This window comes from Vicugna pacos, chromosome 11, assembly GCF_048564905.1.
Source record: "Vicugna pacos chromosome 11, VicPac4, whole genome shotgun sequence".
In the NCBI taxonomy this organism is placed as follows: domain Eukaryota; kingdom Metazoa; phylum Chordata; class Mammalia; order Artiodactyla; family Camelidae; genus Vicugna; species Vicugna pacos.
In genome coordinates this window covers 91,328,408-91,350,936 of record NC_132997.1, presented here as the reverse complement: position 1 = coordinate 91,350,936, position 22,529 = coordinate 91,328,408, and the positions used below count along the sequence as shown (strand labels likewise).

The 22,529-nt window shown below is 50.2% G+C and overlaps 1 protein-coding gene and 1 long non-coding RNA gene across 4 annotated transcripts in view; both read right to left on the bottom strand.

Annotated features, from left to right (window-relative positions):
* Positions 1-22,529, bottom strand: part of GRK5 (G protein-coupled receptor kinase 5) — a 202,406-nt gene that overhangs the window by 64,875 nt on the left and 115,002 nt on the right. The gene's annotated exons all lie outside the window — the stretch shown is intronic.
* LOC140699858 (uncharacterized) lies at positions 6,715-22,501 on the bottom strand. 2 transcript variants are annotated; one of them, XR_012078115.1, is made up of 3 exons: positions 22,423-22,501; positions 21,820-22,053; positions 6,715-7,019 (listed from the first exon to the last, which is right to left on the bottom strand). It is a non-coding gene; the product is annotated as an uncharacterized lncRNA (long non-coding RNA). The 2 variants fall into 2 exon arrangements; XR_012078114.1 differs by lacking the exon at positions 21,820-22,053.

Here is a 22,529-nt window from a genome sequence, read left to right as displayed (position 1 = left end):
TGCCTGTGTGCCTCAGCGCAACTGACCTGACATTTTATCCTTCAGTTTCCTCATCTGTAAACTGAGAATAGTAATCCTACCTATGTCCCAGGATCAGCATGAGGATTCAATAAGACAATGCAGAGAAAGGCCTCAGACCAGAGCTTGGTACACAGCAATTGCTTAATAAACACCGGGTATTGTCATTGTGGAAGTGGGGTTTTTGGTCTGTTCCATCTCCCCTCCTTTGGGGAAACTCCCCTCCCTGAGTCTGTAAAATTCCAACCTACAGCTCTAAGGGAGCAAGCCCTCCTAAGCCTCAGGGATGGGCACGTGACTCAGTCCTGGCCAATCAGACCTGTCTCACGGCCACAATGGTAGGCTGAGGGCACGCGATGGGGGGCCTTGGAGTCCTTCCAGGGTTTTTGCTAGAACTCCCAGAAAAAAGACACTTGTTCCCCTCTGGGATGACAAGGCCTTAGGATTGGTGAGCCAAGAGCTGACATAACTGTCTTTCCCACCAGACAGTGAGAGCCCACAGAGAATGACGGCAGCACAGGGGAGAGACAGCTCAGTGAGGAAGACAGAAGCCTGATGCTGCGAATATCCAGTATCACCGGAGCCCCAGAAGGCAGCCAGCTGCGGCCCTCCTGGCTCCTGCACGTTTATCCACCTGTCTCTGCTTAGGCCAGCGGTGTTGGGATTTTGTCTCTTTATTTTTTTAATGGAGGTACTGGAGATTGAACCCAGGACCTCGTGCATGCTAGCTAGGCACGTGCTCTAGTGCTGAGCAATATCCACCCCCAGGTTTTTTGTCTCTTGCAACTGAAAGAGCAGGTGATTAGGGCTGGAGAGTTTTACATCCCACTTCCTTTGGGTAAACTGCCTGAGGGCAAGGCCTGTTTTTGCAGCAATCTGCGAGTTCTAAGTACACTGTGTATCAGAAGGCACTCACAAACTTCTCATTCTGTCTTGAGCAGATACTTTGATGAGGGTGGATGAGCCATCTTGCAAGTCTCCTCTTGGCCCCCTACTCAAGGGGTCTGGGGGCTGAAACTAGCCTTGAACCATTGTCTTAACTCAGCCTATCTTTCCATGCACAGATGGTTCAGGAATAGCCACTCCAACAAACATTTAACCCACCTGACTGTGTGCCAGGATCAGTGGTGGTCGGGGGTGGGGGGGAATGGAATGTGGTCCCAGCCCTCAGGGATCTTGGATTCTGTTGGAAAGGGGGTGGGTGTGTGAGTGAGCAGACAAGATCCTAAGTGACAGTGATAAAATGTCAAGTGAGATGAGTGTTATCATCACCCACCGTAGGGAGGCTGGGGAGGAGGGAGCCCGGAGGGTGACAGATCTGTAGCCCGCACCTGTTAGCATGATGCCCTACAGACACCGCCTGCGTTCTCGCTGCACCCACTCAACCTGACCCCCCAAGGTGAGGAAAACAAACTTCCCTGTCCTCTGCCAATCAGCTGAGCCTCCCCAGCACAAACACAGAACAAAGTCAATTACCTCGTGTCAAACCCCAGTTTTATTCAATTACGGCAGAGAGCACCACACTGCTGATGTGATTTGAACAAGGGGCCCTCCCCAACTTCCAAAAGCAATTATGAGATTTCACGTCCCATACTGTGATTCCTCAAGGGTTCATCTGACGGGATTTTTTCTCTCCATATGGCGTGTGCTGTCAGTACGGAAACAAGGCCGTTATAAACTCACAGCACAGTAAACACCATGTGATTCCAACACAAGCTGTCAGCACCTCAGTTCCATGCCTCTCCCAGCTGTACAGAAAATCCCAGGCAAGAAAGCCACACATTGGAAGCCCAGAAAGAAATAAAAGGACCAGTAATCATGTATTCGGATTCTTTTCTCAGCTTTAAATAAAGATAAATGGGCCTCTCTTCTGAGGAAGCACCACCACCAGAATCCAAGCGCAAAGCCTGCAGTTCATTTAGAAATGGAGAACGAGGCCACAGAAAGACAAATACGAACTCGGGGATTGATCAAAGTGACAGGAGGAGGTGCAGGTCAAAGATCCTGAAGCGTCAAGTCCTAGGGGCACGTCACTTCTGAAAAGTTAGATGACACTGAAATTGGAAGCATAAGAACTCTGTAACATCTTCAGAGTGGACGCTTTCTGACCAGTGTCTACAGAAGCCAGCCACGAGGTTGAAATCCAGCTCAGAGGGGCCCTGCCCGCAGCCCTCCACCCAAGGGTGTCCTCTTGGGGCTGGTAAGGAGGGGCAGAGTCCTCTCTCTGCTCTGAATCTCTCTCTCTCAGGGTAGGAGGAACCTGGGATGCTGTGCACACCTGCACAGTCCACACACACATACACACCAGCTCTTCTGAACATGAAAATCCTGCTTTTGGCCACATGCCTCATTGGTCTTTCCCTCCAAGCCAGGAAGAGCCTGTCACTATATAAGGTATTAGAGCATCAGGCTCCCTCCCTTCTCCCAAAGTATTCACCAATCATCTAATCATTCCAGCCTCATTCTTTTGGGTCCTTCATTCATTCATTCAACAAACTCTCTTCCAAGGTCTTCTGCTTTTTGATACTAGAAATTTCCTTCAATTTTCAGATTCTCGTATTGAATTCAACACCTGAAGAGGGTGCGGATGAGTGGGTGGGCAGAGACATACCTATACCCACTGGCAAGGTAAGGATCCAGGAACAGGCTTGGAGTTAATAGCTGGCCATCAGCTGAGACCAAGAATAGGGTGTGGTCTTTGTGATGTGACATCTGACCTCGGCCACAGTAATATCAGTCTGGTGGACAGGGCAAACGGAAGCATATCCAGAGGAAGGTGATGAAAAGGGGGTCCAGAAAGCTCATTACAAGCTCTGAATTTATAGTGCCCTTGATCAAAGGGCAGACTGCCCCAGGAGAGTGGGGGGAGATGTGCTGGAAAGGCAGGCCGGGCTCAGACGGGAAAGGGCTGGACTCTAAGGCCAAGGAGACTAGAATGGACTCACTGTCTCACCCAGGCATCAATGATGTCAGAGCACAAGTGATTTGAGTGCAGCCCGTGGACAGGTGGACAAAAATGGGGTAGGAACAGGGTGCCCGAGACATTTATGGAGGAGGTCACTGGTGTGGGAGCCATTCCTGCCCTGTGGTTCAAGCCCCAGCCTTTGGGCAGAGAGGGCACAGCCCCTGCGGTTGCGATCCTGCTTTGGTGGGAAGCCAAACTGAACTGGCCTTAAGAAAACCACATGTGTCATTTGTTTCTTCAAGGGCTTGACACCTCCCAAACATGCCCACAGCTGGCCCAGGACACTCCTTCCTGCAGCACACTGAACTCCAGCCATGCCTCAGACAGAGCCGCCTTTCCCCACAGCAAGTTCACAGACACTGGCTGAGCCCTTTCTGGGCACTGCATTCCGAACCCTGTTGGGTGCAACCCTTACAGAAGACAGGTTCCACAGGCTTCGTCTTTTTCTTCGTCAGAGCAGTTTACTTACTAGCCCAGGCAGGAGGGAGGCACATTCACAGACAGGGCTGGGCAGGGCAGCATCGAACAAAGCTGAATATGCAAGACGCCTGAGAATGTCTAGGGAGGTGTCTGGGCTGAGGGCACACACACTGCTCTTGTGAGGTTGGGTTTGTTTCAGGGCTGTTGCCCGTGGGAGGGCTCACTGGAGCGTGGGAACAGGATTGACAGGGTCCCCCAAGGCAATGCCAATTGCCGGCAGAGGAGAGGCTGAGTGCTGGGGAAGAAGAAGGTCAAAGCCAGAGAAACAGGGCCAGAGGCTGAAGAGAGGGGCTGGGAGAAGTCACAGTGGGGATTAATCCCCAGGTGAGAAACGAAGAGGGCTTAGCGAAGCAGGGACAAGTGTGTTAGGGCGAGGATTCAGGGCTAGGTCTGTGGCCACTACAGGGAGACTTCAAGAACAGCTTAAAGTATATGGAGGTTCCTCAAAAAATTACTATGATCAGGCCATCCCACTGCTGGGTATTTATCCAAAACAATTACAATCAGTATTTCACAGAGGAACTTGCACTCCCATGTTCATTGCTGCACTATTCATAACAGCCAAGATGTGGAAACCACCTAAGTGTTCATCGACCGATGAATGGATTTTTTAAATGTGGTATATACATACAGTGGAATATTATTCAGTCTTAAAAAGGAAGGGAACCCTGCCACATGTGACAACACGGATGAGTCTTGATGACATTATGCTAAGTGAAATGAGCCCGTCACAAAAGGACAAATACCACATAACGCCACTCGTATGTGGTATCTAAAATAGTCAACCTCATAGAAATAGACAGTAAAATGGTTGCCAGGGACTGGGGGAGGGGGCAATGGGGAGCCGCTGCTTCGTGGGTACAGAGTTTCAGTTGCACAAGATGATTAAGTTCTACAGAGCTGCTGTCCAGCACTGAGCCTAAAGTTCACAATACCATATTGTGCACCCAAAGTTTTATTAAGCGGGTAGATCTCATGTTAAATGTTCCTACCATAATAATTTTTTAGAAAGAGAATGGCTTCTTAAAGAAAAGATGGAAACATTGCTATTTGCAGCAACATGGATGGACCTAGAGATTATTATACTTAGTAAAGTAAATCAAAGCCAAATACTATGTGATATCACTTATATGTGGAATCTAAAATATACAAATGGATGTATATACAAAACTGAAACGGACTCACAAATGTATGGTTACCTTAGAGGAGAGGGAGGGAAGGACAGACAAATTAGGAGGATGGGATTAACAGATGCAAACTACTATACATAAAATAGATAAGCAGGGGGAAGGCATATTATAGCTCAGTGGTAGAGTGCATGCTTAGCACACACGAGGTCCTAAGTGCAGTCCCCAGCTCCTCCACTGAAAAAAATTAAATAAATAAATAAACCGAATTAAACCCCACCCCCCCCAAAATAGACAAGCAACAAGGATTTACTATATAGCACAGGGAGGTATATTCAATATCTTATAATAACCTATAATGGAATATAATCTGAAAATATATATATAACTGAATCACTTTGCTGTACACCTGAAACTTACACAATATTGTAAACAAATACACTTCAATTTTAAAAAGAGCTAATGGCTGAAATAAAACAGATGGAAAGTGATAGGTTGCTTGGGGGTGGGAGGTGAGGCATAAAGGGACAGGAATCGGAGCAGAGTGTTAACTGAGGGAGTCAGCAAGTAAATTTACTTGGTAATGAAGGTAACTTTCTGAAAGTACCCATGCAAGCATGCTGGCACACGCACACAAATTTGCAACACATGTTCTGAAGTCTCCATGCAAAGCCAAGTCTACCTCAAAGGTCGAACATGACACCAAGTTGTCAAGCAACAGAGAGTGCACTATGACAAGGGGCCCCTTGTGATATCTGGGTGTTGGCTGAGCGCCTCCTCTGTCTCCCAGCCTGTTTTCATAATAAGCCATTGACAGTACCCATACCGCAGGCCCACTGGGAAGGACCCCTGCTACAGATTAAACGTCTGTGTCCTCCCCTCCAAATTCATATGTAGAAAGCTAATGCCCAATGTGCCAGTACTAGGAGATGAGGCCTGGGAGGTGGTTAAGTCATGAGGGTGGGGCCCCTAAAAATGGGATTAGTGCCCTTATAACAAAGATCCCCTAAGAGCTCCCTCACCCTTGCTGCCATGTGAGGACACAGGGAGAAGATGGTCATTTATGAACCAGTACCTGGACTTCCCAGCCTCCAGAACTGAGAAATAAATTTCTATTGTTTATAATCCACCCCGTCTGTGGCATTCTGTTGTAGCAGTTCAAATGGACTAACATGCTACCTAGCCTTGGGCATGTCCCTTAACCTGAGGCCCAGCTCCTCACGCATCACACAGATCAGAGTGAGCTGGTGGCCGCAAGGATCTACAACCACCTGAGGGCCCAGCCCAGGCTCAGCCCAGAGCAGGTCCTACGCAAACAGTAGCCATTCAGACATCATACCTCCCCTGCAAGGTTCAAGAAATGGTGACTTTTACTTCTCTGAAGATTCAGAAAGGAACTGGGAAGTAGCTGGTGAAAGGGAGTCAGCTCCTCATCAGCACCAAAGACAGCAAAGCAAAAGCTGCCTCTCCCGGCATGAGCCATTGGCTCCAAGCTCTGGGAGGGCAGGGGCCAGGGCTCTGCGGCCCTCCTCTCCCTGGCTCCGAGCCTCCGTCTCGGAGAGAAGCCACGTGTGTCCCCACAGCACACGGCCAGGGTTAAAATCTCACAACCCACAGTCAATTCCTTCAAGACTCATAACCCCCAGTGGACTTAGAAACAGGAATGATATTGATATTGAAGATAAATAAATGCTGTCACTGTTTTCATTCTTTTCGAGTGACATGAAATGGGAACATACTTTCTTAATTAAGAGTCTGTGGTATGTGGAGGCTTTGGAGGGTAACCAGATTTTCCCAACTGAAGGCCAGAACCCAAGCAGCAAGGACAGCACGGCTCCCCTCAGATGGCTACAAACCCAAGCAAGGGAGGCTGCCACCCCACCCGATTTGGCGATTTGGCGATTTGGAGCTTTGGCAATTTGGCGTCAATCCCCAGTGGAAGAGGAGCAAGGAGAAGTCACTGCTGGCAGGGAGGGGGTGTCGGCGACCAGAAACTGCTTGGGACTATTTTCATTGTTGCCCCAGGCACTCCTTGAACTTGGGCCAATGAAAATGCACGTTCCATTTCAGAAGAAAGAGCAAGAAAGGCAGCTTCCTGAGGAAATGAAAACGCTCACACCGGAGTGCTTGGAAATGAAACCACATGTTTATTGTGCAGGAGAGGGTGGGAGATGCCCCAAAGTGATTCCTGATTCCTGGAGCCATCTCTCTACCAACTAAAGGTTTCTTTTGTTCTGTTTTGTTTCATTTTATTTTATTTAACATCATTTTACCAAAGCACCAGGTTTTGGTTTTTTGTTTTTTCTTGGCGTGAAAGGGGGTGGGGGTGGGTCCTGATAGGTCCTGAAGCAATTTAGGGAAACTGATTCCACTCGAGGAGACTGGATTAGACAGGGGCCATGAGCCGCTCACTTTGCCGTACTCCAGGTCTAAAACAATAAACCGAAAAGTGACTTGAGCACAGCTTTCTCTTAAAAATTCCTGCGGAAGCTGGAAAAAACAATCAGGCATTTGCTCTGAGGAAAAGGCTCTCTGACGTTTGAAAGGCAAGATAGCATCACGGGTAACAGCAATTCTTCACAGCCCGCCTCTTGGAAGGAGCAGGAGAGGAAAACGGAAACATTTGGTATTTGGTTAGCAACAGCTGAGTGGGTTCCTATTGCTTCAAGAAAGATGTTTTCATGTGAATAAAAATGACATATGGCAATTACACAAACACACCCAAACCAAGCCCCATCTTCCTGTGCCTTTTGTCGCCCTCATTCTGGTCTCGAGTTTTACTGAATGTCTTGTACTTGTCACATGTCTTTGTAGGCTCAAAACTATTAAGTCCGGATCTTACAAAGGGTAGAGATACCTGGACAAGTCACATGTGAAAACCACTGAGTTGTAGGGTGTTTGGGCCTGGGCTGCCAGGTCAGGGAAGGGAGGGAAGATGGGGTGCAGAGTGGGGAGGGAGGGTCTGGTCTGTGAATTTGTGAGAGGAAGCAGGGAGGTGGGTTGAAGTGTGCTTGTTGGGGGCCCAGTGCAGCAGCCCCTTCCAGCCCACCTGTTGGCAAGGGTTCAGTTCTCTGACCGGAATTTACTGGGTGCAGTCAAAGCCCAGGAGGGACCTGGAGTCTGGGAAAGGGCGGAGGGCTGAGCTGGACTGGATGCCAAGTCTATGCTGTCACCACGGGGCCCTCTGGACAATGATGCCCAGAGTCAGGTTTGACTTCTCCCTTAACCTATGGCCAAGAAAAGCTACAAATTTTGATACTCCCTTGCAGGGAGAATGGCATGAGGACTGAGTGGGTAAATGGAGGGGTGGGCCCGGGGAATGGCCAGGGAGACATGGACACTGTGCCTCAGTGGCTGGCCTGGCATGTTGGAGTGCTGGGGACAGAACTGGGCCCTGAGTTCCAGGCCTGGCTCTTTTACTGGTCATCTCTAAATGAGCGGTCCGAACCACCGGGCTCTAACCACCAGCACCCTCTCCTGTGCTGAAAGCCGGTCACTCTGACGACATGCCGGCCTTCCGTGCTAACACAGAGAGAGCGTGACAACCACGAGGTGCCAGCAGAAGACACCTGCCTCATCAGCAGTGGAGGCTCTTAAAGATGTCCGGCAAAAAGGAGACAACTGATGTATGTGAGCTGTGGCTGGGTCTACTTCCTCTAGATTTTCAGTATTTTCGCAAATGAGGGGGAAACAACTATTTTAAACTTGCACCTACAAAATCACTGAGATTAGGAAGGCCCTGGTAAGCAAAAGCTCTGACCACCAGATATGTCCCCCTTGGGGTGCAGGGCCCGGGTAACATGCAGTCACTAAGAACCCTGTGTTTCACCTGCCAGGCCTGCAGCGGAAAATTCTGGGAGCTGCGACCAGGCCCGCTGCGGTGCTGGCACCTGGGACAGCCCAGTGACACTGAATGCTGCTCCCTTCCTGCTGACCTGGGGCCTTCCCTCACTTGTACTCTCTCACCCCTAGCCTCTCAGAGCCACATCCTTTCTACGAGGTTTTCTCCTTCCTAGAAAAGAAGTTTCCATATAGATACAGGCAACTTTAGAAGCTAAAATACACAGGCCACACCCAGGCCAACTGTATCAAGTCCCTGGGATGGCATCAGTAGTTTTTAAAGCTCCCCAAGAGATTCCAAGGTCTAGTTCACCCACGTTATCCCCAGGACCTGGAGTGGTGCCTGGCCGGAGCAAGAGACCAGGTGTATATGCAAAACGAACAGAAAACAAAACAAATGAACAAACCAATGTGAAGTGGAAGCCATAAGCTTCCCCGCTGGGGAGTAGAAATCTTAGGCCCACAGTCCCTCGACACCACACCTCTTCGGTGGCTAATCTGTCAGAAATGAAGTTGCCTCTGCCTGAAACAACTGGATAAGAAAGAGTTGTTCCCAGCAAGGCTTCCATTCGAGGTTAACAAAAGAACCCGTGAGGCTCTGGGTGCCTGGGCTGAGGCAAGGCTGTCTGCTGCACTCGGAGCTGCCGCTGTGGTGGGCCCAGAGACCCCAGAAGCAAGGCGGGCCTGAACGCAGGCCCTGCCTGACTTAACCGCCGTCTGGATTGCTCGGCCAGGGCCCCAGGGCTGGGGCGAGGGGGCTGGACTTGGCCTCCTGCTTCTCCTCTGACTCCCGTGTGACCTCAGACCTATCATCCTCCTCTCAGGACCTTGGTTTTCCCTTTTACAAAATGAAGCTAATGGATTAGGGGAGCGTCAACGTCCTTGCCTCCCAGTTTGGTAAGTCCGCAGGCAGAAGCCTGGTGGGGATGGAGACAGCAGAGAGCACAGCCTTTCTCCAGCATCAGATCCCCAGGTAGAGTTCACGATCGGTGAGGTTTTTTTAAACCCACCCAGCTGCCTCCCCTCCCGCACCTGCACTGGGGCCGGAATGAGCATGAGCTAAGGACAGCATTTCCTGGAGGCCGGGGCCTGGCTGCCGTCGCAGCCCTGCTGGTTTGCTGCCGGGATCATGACGCTGCCTCTCCATGCCCCAGTCTTTTCTCGAGTGCTTTTCCGGTTTAACCTTGGATGACAGTGCCTGATGCACCCTGACTGCGGGCTGCCCTGGCCTGCTGGGGAGAAGAGCAGGGAGGCTCTAAAGCCTCGGAGGCCTGGCCCACCTTGCCGCCCAGGGCCCCGAGGACTGGCTTCACCTGGAGCTATGAGCTAATGAAGCAAAAGCCACAGGAGGGCAGGGCCAGGAAGTGGCTGAGCCAGCAGGGGCCAAGGCAAACAGCAGCCTCCATGCAGACGCGGCCCCGCTTCTCCCTGGGCTGGCAGCCAGGGCCTAGCGGGGCTCACAGCTGTGCTGGCCGAAAGCAGCTTGAGAAGTGCATGCTTGGGAAGGCGGAGGAAATTGATGGTGTCCCCAAAGTCCTGATGTCTCAGGGTCCAAAGACCCCACCACCACTCCCCCATCCTCTCGACATGATACCCATCAGGGGCTTAGTCAACCTGGGGACACGAAGCACTTCACCTACAAAGTGTCCAGTCGTCTGTACCAACCAACACTGTGTGAAAAGGCTTTCCTATTTGGAGACCAGGCCTGTCTTTCTGTAATACCTGCCCCTTAATCCCTATCCTTGGGATAGCGAGGGCAAATTCTGTGCTCCTGGAGTCCTCTCTGATAAACATCAAGTTCCCCCAGCTGCCCCATCACGGCTCCTACAAAATGGGCCACATGGCACACCGCAACTCTGCCTCCCCGAGGAACAGGGCTTGGCCCACTGGCACAGGCTCTAGGTCTTTGCAATTTAATGTGATTCAACTCCTTCCTTCAAGCCACATTTGCTTAGCTCAGCCCCAGACCCAAGGGGGCTACACTTGGGAAGAGATGTCATAGTCACAGGCACACAGGGTTCCCCCAGTGCCCACGTTTCAGATGAGAAACGGGAGAGGCATGTTGCTCCAGCAGAAACTAACGGAGAAAGGTGGAGTCTCCATTCAGACTTCGCTGAGCTGAGTTACAGCCTAGGGGTGGTGGGATTTTAGACATGAATCTTCAGAGTTCAGCAAAGCTAGTTTTCAGAAAGAGGACTTTGGGGCCAGTGACCTTCCCACTTTGCCACCTGATGTACCATAATAATATCTGAATGACAGCAGCTGATGTGAAGGGGGCACCTGCTGTATACCAGGCACCACGCAGGGCACTGCACTTGCTTGTCTCTTGTGACCCTAACAGCCCTACCAAAGAGGTGCTATGATCAGCCTCTTTTTCAGGTGCCAAAAAATGAGGCATTGAGAAGGCATTAGCACAAAGGCCCAGAGCTAGCAAGAGGCAGACATGGGATTGGAACTCAGCCCTTCCTGAAAACAGAACAACCGTCTGCAACATTTAGCTTCTCGGGATCCACAGCAGGCAAGGACCCGGAACTCTGAGGGGTGGATGGCGTCCCACCAGTGGCACCATTCAGCAGGCTCCAGGGCCCACAGGGGAGCGGGGCACCCTGGTAACCCGGCGTACCCATGACCTATTGGTCCCTTTCCATGGAGGGGCCCAGGGCTGCTCTGCATACTTCGTCTGGAGCTCCAGCCTCTAGAAACTAAGACCTGGGAAAGCCATGGCAGCTCAGGGGCTGGCCATCAGCTGGGTGGCCACACTCCTTGGGCCAGTCCAGCACAGAGTGCTGCGGAGCCCCCCCTCCCCAGAGCGCCTTCAGCCCCTCAGCCTGCACCACACCTGTGACCCAGTAACACATGTGCTCTCATTCCCTCCGCTGCTGCCCTCAGAGTCGGCCTTCGCACCCTCCCCTCCTCCATCCCCAGCCGAGCTGTAAATTCCATGTGTCCCCGGCAGAGCCTGGACAGTCTGGACACTTATGAGATCACTGATAAATATACAAGTGATTAAAGCAGGAGCAGCCATGAGAAATATTATTCACCAGGATCCTGTTTACACTTCCTTTGTCAAAACAAATCCCTTGCTCCTTGAAGGCAGAAATCTTAAAGTCCTGGGTGTCCAGAAGTAAATGCTTGGCTTTTCATAGGCTGTTAGAATTGAACTTCACAGTACATTCCTATGCTTGGACCTACAAGGAGGCAAGTCCTTAAGCCAACAGGACAGGAGTCCAAACAGGGCTGGGCCCATCCTGGAGCAGGCAGGGCCCAGCTGCCTTGCCCCCTGCACGCCCCAGCACCCTGCACAGAGCCTGGCGCACAGTCCTACTTGACGAGCAAATGCATGAACGAGGGGATGGATGACCTGTCTCATCAATCTGCTAGCTGTTGGCTATATTCTAATTTCTCCTTGTGCTGGGTCAGGTTAACACATGGGGGATCTGCCACACAGGGAGGAGCCCCTTCCTAACACTGACATCCTCATTCTTCACGAGCAATCACGTCATAACAGAAGGGCCTGTTGGAAAGAGCAGGGAGGCAGATCCCGCAGAAAACCAGAAGGAAAGCCAGGGTGACGCCCTCATCTCTCAGATGGGGAAACTGAGGCCCAGATAGGGGAGGGTCTGGTCTTATTCATCACGGCAGGGCTTCCTTAGCCACTCAGCTGCTCTAAAGCCTTGGCTCAGTGTGAACAGGGAGGGGAAGGCCTTTATTAAAATTCAAAGACCCTCACCCTAGGGTCCCGTTGAGGTCTGGCACAGAGACTCCCAGCCAAGCCTTTCACACTTTCCTCCCAGGACCTGGCATTCTGAACACCGTGCAGTGTAGCGGCTTCTGTCAGCCTGGAGGCCAGTGATCGATGTCATACAGGTGTCTCATATAAATCTTCAAGGGCTGTCTCTGCATGGAGCCAAGTAGATGCTTTTAATCATCAAGAGAGGAGAAAAGCAAAATGCCTCATGCATTTTCATTTTTATCGGAGTGAACGAGCACAATCAATTTGTCAGCATGCAGCACCACTTCTTGCCAAATACCACTTACTTTAAACTAAAGCTTTTTCAGCTACACAAATACAGAATAGAAGTGCACAGAACCCAAAACACATGTTTTTCTTTCTTCCCTTCTTTCTTTTTTAAGAGTCTCACATATCTCATAACTGTCTAGACCTCGTAAGCTCTGTTTCAGCCTGGAGCGCTGCTCTCTGTGAACCGTCTTTCCCTTCTCTCTGACAGCCAGGCTCAAAACAGACATTTTGACAGGTAATTAACTGATGCCGAGCCTAACAGGTATCCTCCTCAGCTGCTCAGCACAAGATAGATAACTGGGAAAAAGACCAAAAAGTGACTCGGATGGATGATCAAAGAATACCACGGTGGTGAAACCTCTGTTTCTAACTGGTCTAAAAACGTAACCCATAATGGCTGTTTGTTTTCAATTACTCCTTGCCAAGAACAATGTTCAGATGACAGAAAAATTCCACACTGGAACCTCCGATGCTTACTTATTTTCCCTCCTGAGCACCTGCCCAGTAAGAAGGTCCGCTCAGAAAATGCAACTATTAACAGGGACCAGCGAACTCCCCGCTCCTCACAGTCAGCATGTTGCCTCGGAAAGCCCTCCGAGGACTTCTTAACGGGGTATGGTTCTGAAAGGGCAGCCTGTGACTGCACGTGGTTCTAGATGAGTCAGGGCCAGTTCAACTAGGCGGCTGGAGCACCATGGGTGGGAGGCTGAGACCCTTCCTCGAAGATCAGGGCCAGCAGCAGACAAACCCGAATCTACGTGGAGCTGGAACTGAACTGAGAATGGCCACGGCACAGCCCAAGAGACTACTACCAGGAAAGAAGACGCTCAGAGCAGCCAGTTCCTCCCAGAGGGGGCGTGGAATCGAATTTCCATTCTGGAAACACGACTCATAGATGTCTTCAGAGTTGGGGCTAAGCCAGGGAAGCCAACAGGATACCCTGAACCTCTGGTTCCAACCAAAGCAGCTGGGGGCTCCACCCTGCAGGGGAATCTTTCTAGACCTGGCAGCTTTCTGGCAGTTGGTCACACTTCCAGCCCTCTTATAATTTATCACATCCAGATCTGCTCAACATACTTGGCGAGGATTGGATCTGGTAGGTTAAGTGCTTCTCTACTGCCCTCCCACTAATTTTTTTAAATTAATTAATTTTTTTTTGTGGTGGGAGGTAATTAGGTCAATTTATTTATTTATTTTTAGAGGAGGTACCAGGGATTGAACCCAGGACCTCTACCAGTAGAGCTATTCCTTCCCACTACTGCCTCCCCTTTAAGATTGCTTTACTGAGCATCTGCTTATTGCCCTGTGCTATGCTGACCCAGAGGACCAAGTGATCAGCAGAAACACCCACCACCGTAAGCACCCAAGGAACTTATGGTCCAGGTCTGAGCGTTTTTCCTTGGAACTGACCTAGAACTCCTCAGAGATGAGACGTGGTGGATGGGTAAGGGGCGTGAACTTCGTACACCATCTAGACTCATCCCAGTCACTCAGTGTTTATTCATCATGTTTCCTGATCTCCCACTTTGAGCTGGGCACATGGCCACCCAAAAGAAAGACTAGCTCCCAACCACTTTTGCAGCTAAGTGTAGCTATGTGACCAAGTTTTGGCCAATAGAATGTGAGCAGAAATAATGGATCCAATTGATCTGAGTTATGCCCTGAAGGGGAAGGGCATGTTCCCCTTCCTTCCCCATCCCCTTTCCCAGAGACTAGAATGCAGGCACGTGGGGCACCATCTTGGACCATGTAGTTGAAGGCAATATCCTAAGGACAGAGGAGACTGGGAAGTAAATGGCCACATAGACAGAACTTCCACAGCACTGTTCCATGAGAGAACAACAAGCTTCTACCTTGCTTAAACCAGTGTTGGTCCGAGTTTTTGTTACAGCAGCTGAACTCACACTCTGCTTAATCCAACTACATATTAGCTGTATGAGCTCTTCTGAAATTCACCTTCTTGGACCTAAAACAGAGACAATAATAATATGACCTGCCTCATTGGTACGATCCATTGAGGTGCCTTTCGGAGCAGGGCCTGGCATGTGGTAGACCCTCAGTAAGTACTATCTACCCATCATTATGAGGAGCAGCCACTGGATATTTCTGCCCAATTCCTCAAACCCATCCATTTCACTACCCAAGCAGGGGAGAGCGTGAGCACACACAGCCATGAGGGGTCACTTGTGGAATTGATATTCACCCACCTGAACCTCATCTACTAAATCAGGCAGAGTTTCAGATGCTCCTTTGCCACGGAGAGGGAGGCCAAGGTGTTGCTTCAAACACAGCGTAACCACCTGATCTCCCTTGGCAAGACCTACGGTGCTGTAAGAAGGCTTCAAGGGTCCCATGGTCCTCTAGCAGCCCTTGGACGTAAGCAAATACAGGAATGTTTCCCTGGTAGAATGAAGATACCTAAATCTTAAAAAAGCATGTGTTCAGTTCTAAAAATGGTGACCTGAAATGGAGAACATTTTCCTTCCCTGTCAAACACAATTTAGCTTTCCTTTCCTGAGATACCCCGGGTAATCCACATTTTATCCACTGGATAAAAAACCCAGTCTTTTTATAAGTTACAGTTTGGAAGCTGGAAGTATCTGAAGTCAGTAGAACTGTTTTTGCTGTATATTACATAAAATAAACACTCTGGTTCCAGGAACTCAAAGCAGCACACTGAGAACCACATTTGTTTTCCCAAGATGCAGGAGTTGTGCAAACTGCCTCATCCTGGCCACACCAGACTCGAGTGTCTTTGGGGTTCCTGAAGGGTATGGGCAAGGAGCAATCCCCAGGTGGCCACGCCAGCACCTGGGATGGCACTGCCTCACGAGGGCTGGGAAGGTGGGCGATGTGCGTGCACTCAAGGGGCGCAGATATCCAGCTGGTCTCTGACCCCGGGCTCTGGGTAAGTGGTTAAACACAAGACTGTATACAGGGCTACTAAGTTCTTCCTAAGAACTGATGTTTCTTTTTTTAAATATTGACTTCCACCTTGCAGTATCATTGCCTCTGGTGGTCACAGAGCCCAGAGTAAGGACAGCCTGCAGCTGGTGCTCACACTTCTTAAAGGCAAGGGCTGCCTTTCAATTCTGAATCCCCTCAGGCCTCACCCAGTGCTGGGCCACCGGTACGGACACCTATCACCTCTCCTCCGAGGCACTCAACACAGGTGACCTTTAAAATCTACTTTGGTGATTGCTTGGCTTATGTCCTTCCCCACCTTCAGCCTGGAAGCAGAGTGCCAGTCCTGGTCTGTCTTACTCCTGGCCGTGTTCCCCAGTGCCCAGAGCTAGGCCTGGGACAGGGCAGGTCTCAGAAATGGGAGAGTGAATGAATGAATGAATGGTGAATGAAGGGGGGCTGGGGCTTGCTGAATAGAGGGATGGTTTTAATCATGACAACGAAGATGAGGCCTCCCCACCCAGGCAGTGAGAGAGCAGCCAAAGCCAGAGTGATAAATGTGTGGACATCTGTTCACGCTTACCTGTCCGGGCACCGGAACACACGCACACCTGTAATTCAGCACCTCCAAGGAGCCCCGCGATTTAAGCCTCCACCCCCCTGCCCTGTGGGATGGAGGGTTCTATCTCTGCTGCTGAACAGAACCACAGCCTAAGGCACTTGCCAAGGTTTCCAGTGGCAGTGGAGACACTGGGGTCTGAGTCCAGGTCTTTTTGGTTCCAAAGCCCCTGGTGCTCCCAGCAAGCACTGGGAAGGAGGCTTCCCAGGAGGCCTCTCTGCTGTCCCAGAGAGACTTGCCCTTGGCAACCTGAGGATGGGAGGACAGCAACTTGCTCCTCCCCCAAGAGGAAGCTACCATTTCCCACCAGAGAAGCAATGGGGCTGCAGGCTCAGAAACACGCAAGGGCCTCCCTCAGGGAGGAAGGGAGCCACAGGGCCTGGGAAGAGAGCGTGACCCAGAGCAAAGGGCCCTGGACCAGGTGCAGAGGAAGGAGACAGAGGATGGGAGCTGGGGCGGGGTGGGGGGCACACACTACATCTCCTCTTAATTAAGGGGGTTGCAAGGGCTTCAAGCACTTTAACATGGAGCTGCGAGAGGGGTGTCTTCCCTCTCAGACAGGCTGTGTCCTAAACTCTGAGAAGCAACTGACTAACTAACACCTTCCGAGTCCAGAAGGGGCCCAGGTGGGCTAAGCCGAGGGATAGACATAAGAGAAAACAAAGACAACCAAACACGGACAGGCTTCAGGCAGGGCTGGCACTGTGGTCTTTACAGAGAAAATGTCAGAAACAGGAAGTTCCCCTGAAAGAGCAGGGTTCCTCAGCCTCTGCAGCCTCCCTCAGCCTCCCCAGGCTCTCTCAGCCTCCCTCAGACTCCCCAGGCTCCCTCAGAACACTTTCCAGCCTCCTGGCTGGGTACCTACTACAACCCCACACAGAACCTGTATCTGCTCCGGGCTCCACACAGGAGTTGGTGCATGAACCCAAACCTCTGCCCTGGGAATGTCGCCCTCATTCCAGAAACACAGGCACTGCAGAAATTTAGTTTCTAAACCTGGCAGTGAGGATTCCCTTCACCAGCCACATCTGGTGTGTGAGTCTAAGAAAAGGGGGGACAGACACTGGGTGAGGAAGGCAAGAGAATTTACAGCAGGGGCTCCCGCATGTGATGATGTCCTAACTCAGCTCCTCTTTACAGGAAGATCACACTCTAGCAGCAGGGGCCGCACAGCAGGGCTGGCTGCCACATGCGCAGCCCTCTGCAGATGTCACTGTCTGCTGAAGGAGGATGCCCTGGGTTCTCAGTTCGACTTCTGCCCTCCTTTGTCCACCTCTGCTCACCTGGAATTCCACTCCCTTTCACATGAAAGACCTGGAAATGCTACCTGATGGGCTACATCAAGCTACAGCTGCCTTGCCGGGCCAAGCAAGGACCAGACAGTCCCCTCTTGCCACACTCATGGAGAGAAAGTGGCTCCTGGAAAAGAGCCACAGCTCATCTGAATCACTAGGGGAACTACATGTGGGGTTGCCCTGAACTGAGCCAGACTCCCAAATGGGCCAGCTACCCAAGCCCAATGTACATGCACACAAATATACCGCCAGGGACACATACACCTCCTCCAGGAAGCTTTCTTAGATTGCCCCAGTCCTGTCCCTGGGCTCCTGCACAACAACCCCAAGTGATTCCTTTGATGTGCATTAGCAGCCGTTTCCTGGTGTGATCTGGGGGCTTCCAAAGAGTGGAAGGGGCTAAGGGTATGTTACAGACTGAACTGTGCCCACTCACCACCCCCGAATTCATATGCTGAAGCCCTAACCTTCAGTGTGACCTAATTGGAAATAGGGCCTTTAGGGAGATAATTAAGGTTAAATGCAATCATAAGTGTGTGGCCTTCATCCAAGGACTGGTGTCCTTAGAAGAATATGAAGAGACACCAGAGGTTGCACGTTCTCTCTATGCAGAAAGGAAAGGCCACGTGAGGACACAGGGAGAAGGCAGCTGTCTACAAGCCAGCAAGAGAGCCCTCGCCGGAAATGAACCCCGTCAGTACCCTGACCTTGGACTTCTAGCGTCCAGAACTGTGGAAAAATACACTTCTGTCGTTTAAGCCACTCAGCCTTACTTTGTTACAGCGCTCAGCGGTATTTTGTCAGGGCAGCCCAAGCAGACTAATACAGGGGGTATTGTCCAAAGAGCGAGGTCCGAATCTCAGTTCTGCCCATTCCAAGCTCAGTGATCTCTGATGAGTTACTTGGCCTCAGTTTCCTGGTCTGTAAAACAGGGTGCCGCCTCTCTGCCCTGCCTGCCTCACAGGAGAAGATGGCCAGGCGACAGGGGAGGAGGGCCTGGGCTGGGGCGGGAGACAGACGTGAGTTCAATCTTGGCCCCACCCCTCACCACCTGCGTGACCCCAGACAAATCACGTGATCACAGCAGCTACTGTTAGCAGGGCAGCTGCTGTAGACCAGGCACCATTCATGTTTCTCAGCTGAGCAGTGGGGACAAGAATCCTGCTGTTTGTGGGAGTGACAGCCAGAGGCTAACGTGGGCGCAGTGTCTGAGCCAGGGCCCGCCGGGCAGCCACCCCAGAACGCTGCCTCTGAGCCCTCACCACACCCCTGGCCCAGTGACACTCACTGGTGCTCCAGGAACAGGGACAAGTTGGCTCCATCCTCCTCCTCTGCACGATGGGGAAGTCAGCTGGGGCCTTGGAAAGAAGAGGCCAAGCCATTCCAGGCCATCTGTGGCATCGTCCAAAGCTTACATACTTTCCACGCTGAGGCCTCTCCCCTTAGGGTGTGATGGATGCAGCCACGACTAGAGGACCGGAATCTGCTCAGCGGACAATGCCCAGCCCGCTCGGGGCGGGTTGGGGGGGAGCTGCCTCAACACCTCGTCCAAAACCCAGTCCCTGTGGTCCCAAGGTGGCCGAATTAAGAAGTGTGCCCCCCACCCACCCATCACCCTCCTGATGGTATGGTTACTAACCACGGAGAGGGCCTGCTACACAAAGCAGTGCAAGGGTCGCCACAGGGCCCTGGGGGCAGCAGCAAGGTAGGAGGTGGGGAGAGAATATGGAAAGAGACGCACGCAGAGCAGTGGATGGGGGCGGCCAGCAGGGGGTGCTGAGTCCACACTGGGCTTGCTATCGTCGAAGGAACATTGGTCAAAATTTCTCTGGCACATGGGGACGCAGATCTCTGGAGCATAGCCAAGCCAAAGTCAATCCATGCTCTGACACTCTCCCTTAACGGGCAGGCATCAGGAGGCGCCAGTCAAGGTGTGCACCAGAGTGGACCATTGCCCGTTTGCAGCCATGGCCTTTCCAAACATCTCTCTGATCCCAGCACCAACTGGCAGGCTTCTGCATGGCGCCCCAGCCTCTGTCTCCCAAGGGACGGATCTGCAGACTGAATGCAGGTCCCCCGGAAGGCACCTCTTTGTTGTGCTGAGATGCCCTCAGGCTGGGCTCCAGGGAATCTGCCCACCGGAAGCAGAAGGCCACAGCCCACCCTGTCTCCCATTTGTTGCTTTATCTTTGGCCCATCGACAACCATCACCTGCATTTATTGTCACAATGGTCAAATCACTATTCCCTACCCAGCTGCCCTGTCATTTAAAAGGAAAGAAAAATCACTATGGATCACTTTCTATCCCTTACAATGGTCAAGGCAACTCACATCACTCGGCTCCTCCAGGGCTCCGGGCTTTGTCAGGCCCCCTTCACACCTCATTGGTAGTTAAGAATGTTTCCTCCCCTGCTGGCCTCACCCACACACTGTTCCTCATGGGATGCTTTGTTGCTCATTGTTTTATGTTTGATAAATTTCTCTATTCTTGGCTCTTCTCTCTTGCTAGTCCTGGAAATAAGCCTGGGGTCAAAGAAGAAAGAAGGAGCTCAAGGAGTCCAAAGGCTGTCTGGGGTTGGATAGAGGCAATGCTGGAAGCAGGAATCCAGGCCTGGATGAGGGGCTGATCTGCAGGGCACGAGGAAGGCAGGCAAACAGGACTCAAGCTAGCCCAACCTCAGAAATCAGACAGGGCCCCAGAAATCAAGAAGGCATGAGCCATGGACATGGTCTGAAATCCAGGGCTCAGAGCCTCAAACCTGGGGACTGACAGCAGTGGAAGGAAGAGGGCAGCAACCAGTGGAGCTGGGGGCGGGCACCGGCATAGGCGGGATTCAAAGCTCTGCCTCCTGCCCTAACATGGTTCCTGGAGGGCAGAGATCATCCTTCTCAGGGCCATTCTGGACCAGATATTGTCTAATTTGACAATGTTCCCTGGAGAACTTTTCTAAGAAACAAAAAATTCTGGGCCCAGAGACCCGGATTCTGTAAAGCCTTATAATTATTTCTTAAAAGCTCCAAGTGATTCTGAGGTTAGTCTCTGTTCTAGGCTCCCCGATGACCACTGATTGTCCATCTAACAGAGGAAAAGAGTATGTAGGCAAAGGAATTGTCATTATGCCCTTTCTGAGTTGCCCTCTGCATCCTGAGAATTTCTGTTTTGTCTAAGCCTATTATCATGTCATACCTTGCCTGACAGAATTTGCTCTTTTCTATGTCTGGTTTAGTCTAAATAAATACAGCATTTACTCTTAGAGCTGGGATGGGATGTCCCCATTGTTCAGTAGGTGTCGCTGTAACACAGGATGAGCATGTCCCAGTCTTGAAATTCTTCCAGATCAAGGTTCTCAGGCCTCCAGAATATATTAGTACCATACTTTATCAGTTCTCTAGATTTAAAAGTTTCTGTCTTGAGTTATCTTAGAATGCAGGAAAACTACATAGCACCAATTGTTTTCAGGGCTGAGGAGATGCGATTTCGCAAGGACTGTCTTTTAAGTCTCACTGTTTCTCTCAACCTTTTTCTCCCCCTCTACTACAGTGGCTCTCAAACATAATAGACTCAGAACATTGTTACACCTCTAAAAATGACTGAGGACCCCAAACAGCTTTTGTTTATGTGGGGTATATCCATTAGTAGTTTCCACATTAGAAAATAAAACTGAGAAAAGTTTAAAACACAAGAATATACAAGCAGGGAGGGGAGGGTATAGCTCAAGTGGTAGAGCACTTAGCTTAGCATACGTAGGGTCCTGGGTTCAATCCCCAGGACCTCCTCTAAAAAAATAAATAAATAAATCTAATCCCCTACCTACTCACCCAAAAAACCTACAAAAAAATATAAATTTTTTTTAAAAAGAATATGCAAGCATACATTTCATTGACAGTCAGAGTCATGATAGGCTCTAGAAAATTCTACTGTACATTCCTGAGAGAATAAGAGTGAAAGGGAAACCAGTATTATCATGGATTATGCATCATTATGAAAACAGGTTTGACCCTGCTGAAAGGGTCTCATGGACTCCTAAAGGTCCCAGTCCACATTTACAAACTGCTGCTTTACTGGTTTGGAAGTTGTACTGTCTGTTCTGAACAAATCTGAAGTTAATGAACAGCTAACTTTCCTTCTGAAAAAGATATGAGAAGCTTTGAAGGCCTCAACTCTGATTATCCCCTCCTCGCTTACATGCTCTGGTTGTCCAGGATTTCAGTTCTACTTTTTTTCTTTAATCTCTCAATTGACATATTATTTTATTCAACCAACATTTGTTTGGCAAATAATATATAAATATAGCCAAATATTTGCCAGAATTTTTGCACATAATCCCATCTTGCACCTCAGACCTTCCATCTGGTGTACTCTTTCACCTGAAGTACCTTTTTCAGAGTGTCCTATTATGACGTAAATTTGTGGGAAATTATCCAAGCCTTGCTCTTCTGTCTCTGTCTTTTATCTCTATTTTTTGCTCTTATTCTTGAAAGAAACTTTCACTGCATATAGAATTAGAGGCTAGCAGTTACCTTCCCTCAGCACGTTGAAGATACTGTACCATTGTCTGGCTTCCATGACTGTTGTTGAGAAACATTGCACAAACTCATCACTGTTCCTAGATGGGAGACCTTGCTCTTCTCTCGGCTGCTTTTAAAATCATCGCCTTGTCTTAAGTGAACCACAGGGGTACACGGATGTGTCGCAGAGGACATATTTTTATTTACCGCGCTTTACGTCTCATGCTTGGGATTCACTGAACTTCCTAGATCTGAGATTTCATATCTGTCAAAGACTGTGCAAAAGCCTTGGTCATTATCTCTTAAAATACCACCTCTTTTCCATTTCCAGTATTATCCCCCTTAGGAAACCCAGCTGGCACGTACTAGATCTTCACACCATCCTACGTACCTCTTACCCTCTCGTTTATTATTTCCGTCTCTGCATGTCTCTGGGCTGCATTCTAGTTTATTTATTTGAATATCTCTTCCACTTTTCTAATCTTTTTTATCCGCTAAGTCTAATCTGCTGTTTAACATGTCCCTTGAGTTTTAACTTTCATTTATTAAATTTTCACTTTTAAAAGCTGTCTTTCTTTTTGTTTGGCCTTTGTTTTATAGCCTCTTCTTCCTCGCGCACATTTTCAAATCTCTCTTATACTTACTGAAATATACATTCATCCCACATGCTCTTCAGGCAGTGTGAAAGATGCCCCTCCCACAAACAGGTGGGGTCTGTGTTCCTTCCTTTCAAATCCACATATGGGTTTGC